The sequence below is a fragment of the Thunnus maccoyii genome, chromosome 18 (genome assembly GCF_910596095.1).
Source record: "Thunnus maccoyii chromosome 18, fThuMac1.1, whole genome shotgun sequence".
Taxonomy (NCBI): Eukaryota; Metazoa; Chordata; class Actinopteri; order Scombriformes; family Scombridae; genus Thunnus; species Thunnus maccoyii.
The window spans coordinates 2,363,760-2,368,949 of record NC_056550.1 but is presented as its reverse complement, the minus strand read 5'-3'; the positions used below and the strand labels follow the sequence as shown (position 1 = coordinate 2,368,949).

The 5,190-nt window shown below is 41.3% G+C and overlaps 1 non-coding gene across 1 annotated transcript; it reads left to right on the top strand.

The window, feature by feature from the left end:
* Window positions 1-2,808: 2,808 nt before the first annotated feature.
* On the top strand, window positions 2,809-2,890 carry trnas-uga. Its single transcript has one exon. It is a non-coding gene; the product is annotated as a tRNA-Ser (tRNA).
* The last annotated feature ends 2,300 nt before the right edge of the window (window positions 2,891-5,190 follow it).

Here is a 5,190-nt window from a genome sequence, read left to right as displayed (position 1 = left end):
ATACCTAAAACATTAAAAACATTAAGACAAAGTGCAAAAGAAACAAATTATAAAAGAACATTTAAATACAATTAAAAATATAGTTATTAAAGAGTTAAGAGAATAAAAAATAAAAATCAGCTAAAATAGAATAAGACATAAAATAAAAGAATAAAAGTCAGTGCAGTGCAAGAAATGGCTCAAAAACCTCAAATTTGATATAATAAAAGGCAGCTGCAAACAGAAAAGTCTTCAGCCTTGATTTAAAAGAACTGAGAGTTGCAGCAGACCTGCAGTTTTCTGGGATTTTGTTCCAGATATGTGGAGCATAAAAACTGAACGCTGCTTCTCCGTGTCTAGTTTTGACTCTGGAGACAGAAAACAGACCTGTCCTAGATGACCTGAGAGGCCTAGATGGTTCATAATGTAGCAGCAGATCAGAAATATATTTTGTCCCTAAACCATTCAGTGCTTTATAAACCAACAACAGCACTGCCAGACTCAGGGGTGGGGGTTGAGGGGGTACTCAGGTGCCCCCGAGGAAAAAAATACAGTGAAAGTGTCCTCTGAAGTGCCCCCACAGTATGCTAAAATGCCTTCTAAGGTGTGATGGTACCCTCAAAAGCGAGAAAACATGATGTGCCCTTTAAATGAGGATTTGTTGGAGATCAAAGGTACACTACCAGCCTGCTACCCAGTAAACACAAGGAAGTCTGCCTCTGTTTTATGGAGCAGCATGAAAGATACTTTCTCCCCAGCTCTCTATCTTTTGTTCTCTCAGACCCCCTTTCTCCTCCACATCTCTCCCTTTTTTTATCTTTTTACTTATTCACCTCACACATTTTTTGCATCAGGCTGTGGCTGACAAGGAAAAGATGCTAAATTTGATACATTTGCAGAATTGTGTGAGTGCTTCTTGTTTCTTAGCAGATTCACCATTATTTTTCTATTACCTATCACAACAGGAGTTGAGCAAGCAACTGTCACACTGGGCCCCCGGCTTGTCCTGGGAAGAGTCATGAGTGCCATTAGCGTCGCAGCCTGGACCCAGAAAATATCAGTTAGAGATTGCTGTATTTTGAACACAAATAAGTGGATGTGCTGTGCTTTTATCAAGCTGAGGAGATTCTGATGCTGTTATAAGAGGAGGTGGGGGGGCGTTGTAACCGAGACGATTGTGTCAAAACTGGCTGAGGATTTAAAGCTGGTGGTGGAGGTGGATGCTGAGTGGGTTTAGGGGAGAGAAAATGGGAGTGGGGTGGTGGAAGGGGCGGGGTGCTAAGTTTGGTCCCAGCAGTGACCAGGAGGATGACCTAGATGGTGTTTGGGGGGGTAAAGAAGGTTAATTCTCACAGGTGGTTGTTGGTGAGGAGGGTGATGTCTCTCATGATTAAAACTCTCTTCAGGTGGAGGCTGAGGTGGCTCTCTTTTAAGGTTTCTGCCACGTTGTGTTATGTCTTCTTCTTCTTCTGATTCCTCTTTTCTCTTGTCCCTGGCAGAGGGAACAGATGGGTGGCACAGGAAGTAAAATAGGTTAGAGATGAACAATTGTACTCCTGACTTGTTAAGGCAAAGTCTATCTGCCTTAAAAAGATGTGTGTGGTCCCAGAAACAGTTGAAATAGTCAATAAAATGCACTGAATGGACAGTACAAGCAGTTGAGAGCCATGTGTTTAGTGCCAACAATCTGCTGAATCTCTCAACTCTCTCCTCTGACTGGTGGTGGAGGGCCACTGATAAACACCAGAGCTGACTGTGTTTAACAGATCAATCAAGTCTCCTTTCAGTACTTCAGACTGTTGTTTCACAACATCATCGGTCTCTATGTGCACTATGGTGTTTTTCACAGTTGGATGTGCAGCCATGATATGCAGGATTCTTAGTCAGAGATCATATCCTTGGGAAAACAGAGTATTTGGGTGTTCTTACTGCACATGTTTCATACATCTTTAACAGCAAAGTCACTCACAATCACAGTGTGAGGCCCAAGCGTTAGTTTTCTCTGTAGCCTTTTACTTTCTGATTTAGAGGTTATCCAGGTCATCAGACAGAGATCCAGGGTCCCTCAACAGTGGAGTGAATCTGTTCCGGTCTCCAGTTGCACACTTGGTTGTCAGGGAGGATTGTTGCTAGTTCTCCCTTTCACAGCTGTTCTACTACTGTGTCCTACTAAGAACAGGGGTTGAAGAGGCGCTATGCCAGGATGATAATGCTGCAGGCCAGCCGGTCACATCACAAATCTCAGGTTGCAGCTCTGCTGGCTACTTGTCCTCCCCTTTCCCAGAGAAATTATTTACTCTTAGGCTTTGCACCAAGAGGACTGCCACTTGTAGATTTATTACCCAGTACACAGTCCTCCCGTTTCTTGGTATCTTGTTGGTGCTAATTAGTTGGTGTTAGTATGATCTGGCCACTGTTTTGAGTCCATGGTAAAGTGGTGTTGTTCCCACATAGTCCATTCACTTCCACATTCACTTCATGGTGAACTTCCAGCACTACAATCTTCTGTAGAAGTTTGTAGTAGTTGTCCATGGAGAAGGGAGGCATCTTGCTGCTAATTAGCTTCAGCTAAGAGCCACGTTTCCAGTCACTGCAGTACAGGCTTGTGCTGTTGGTAGGCCTCACTCATATAGTACTGAGGACGTCATAAAAATGTTGAAATATGGCAATAGCCTATATCTACAAAGAATTACAGTCCCAGTGATGAATGAGTATCCAGGAGCTGCTGCTCGTAATTTCTCAAAGAAAAAAAACAAGAATATCAGCAGAAGAATACAGAGCTGACAAAAAGCAGCAGAGTGTCTGCACTGTAAGCAGGTAGGAGGCATAGCTGTGATGGCCGAGTGGTTAAGGCGTTGGACTTGAAATCCAATGGGGGCTCCCCGCGCAGGTTCGAACCCTGCTCACAGCGCTGTTTATCCTCTCTGACACACACTATTGTCTGTTGCCGCTGTTCAGTGAGACATCCTGCCTCCTGTGGAAGTAATTAGTGTGGTTTCCTCACCAACAACAAGACAGACAAAAGGTTTGCTTGCTGGCTGTGACCTCTGATAAACTCTAAATCACACACAGGAACATGAATCCTCCGCCTGTCTCTAGCAAAGACACTCATCTGTCCCCTGCTAAATCCTTTAAATCCCACAGGTCGTAAAGTGAGGGACCCTGATGCCGCAGTTTTATGGCCAGTCACAGGGAGGTAGCACCTCCTATTCTCCTCTGCTGCTCTCTGCTCTTTGTCTCCGTTGCTCTTGCAATTAGAGCCCCGACATTTAATGGGCCTGCTCATAAACATTCGACCTGCATTGTGTTGAAGAGAGAAGGTTTTTTTACAGGGTTTGTTTAGCCTTCATTTAGTCAAACTCTGATGACAGGAGGGAAGGGAGAGGAAGGAAGGAAGGGAGGGAGGAAAATACAGAAGGAACTGATGGAAGGAGGAGGACTGACTTCTTAAACAAATATATTTTCTATGTTGAGAGCTATTTTTCAAAGCCTTTTTTAGTTTGTGTGTGTTTTATACACTTCAGTAACCACCCCACCCCCACCTTAATTTAATCTCCCACAGCAATTGCAGTCTCAGCAGGAGGTGCCCACCATGTGTGGGATGGGTGGAGAGGGAGGGAGAGAGGGGATTGCTGAAGCTTGTGTTATTCTCTCCTGGTAAGCATTCAGTTATGAGTTTTCCTTTTTCTTTTTGTTAAGCTTTTTATTAAGTCTATGTCCATCCAGTCAGAGGTACACAGAAGCACATTTTTCATCTGAAAAAACAAAACACAAACACACAAAAAACCCCACTAACATATCCCCCATCTCCTCCCACAACACCAGGGCCGGTTGTAAAATAAGGACTACAATCACATCCACACCCTATTTCCCCCTCCCCCAAGCACTGTATCAACCAATAGCAGGCCTCCAGAGGTGACATGTCAGAGCTTCATATGCACCCTGTCATTATTAAAGACCCCCTCCAGACATGTACTCAGACATATAAAATACTCTGCTTGGAACAATAAAGTGTGTCTGATATGTTTTTTCTTCAAGAAAGTATAATTAAAATCCATAAAATTATATCTACTCCTTCTCCCTCATTAAAAATCCCAAATCTATCAGTATGTAAATATTGTTCATTTTGAACATTTAACTATTGGACACAAGATGTCTCCTGCACTGTAAAGTCCATCCTCAGTGTTTGTGCAATGGAGGCTTCAAGTCTCCACATCACCCTTGTATAAGCTCAATACTGGAACACAATTGACTCCAAACTAGTTGTGATGTCACAAATCATGCCCATAGACCCGCCCCTTAAAATTAGACTTTCCACTTTCAGCAGATGAATGTGAGAACAGTCTTCCGGTGTCTCTGCACATTCATCATTCTGTACAGTAACACTCAAACATCCAACTGTAGGAACAAGAGGAAAAACATTTGTGGGTGGAGGGAGGCTTTAAGACTACCCATCACTCACTGCATCCAACATTATATATTATTTCATTATATTGAAATATGCAAAAAGAAAGTTTATATCTGATATTTATCATTATATGCTATTTGAGATATAATTCATAAATGTCATTTAGATACATGTTGTATTGTTGAACTCAGTAATCAACCTGAAACTGGAGCATTTCCATAAAAAGTTTACCAGCAAGTTTATGTTTACAATCATCTACTGAGTCCATTTGGCTTATTGGAAAGACTTTATTTTACAGGTCCATAATTTATTAATAATTTCCCAATAATTGCTTGGGAAGTTTCATGATAATAACTGTAATTTGGTATTAATTACAGGCAAAATAGAAATGTCTTTGAAATCATTCAAAACATTTAATCCCAAGCAAATATTCACTCATCATTTCATTTATTATTGGACACTTAATTCTTCATATTTAATTGTATGTTTCCCTGTCAACATTTTTACAAATGTTTACACAATCCCTGACCTGTGAAATGACTAGAAGTCTCTGAAGGTCAAACTAAATTCATTGGAATTGATTAATTGGAAATGTACCAACTGGACACAGTCTCTGCTTTTAGTTAGTACCAAATTACATAGTTATTTCCAGGAAACTTCAAAATATATTATATAATATAAAAATCTTAATTTTTAAAGTAGATATCTTTCAACGTTACAGTCTTTTTAGTGCCAAAGTCCCTCTTTTTGTTACTATACTTCCACCACAGCTCAACAGGGAAACACTGTCTGAGGAAACACAA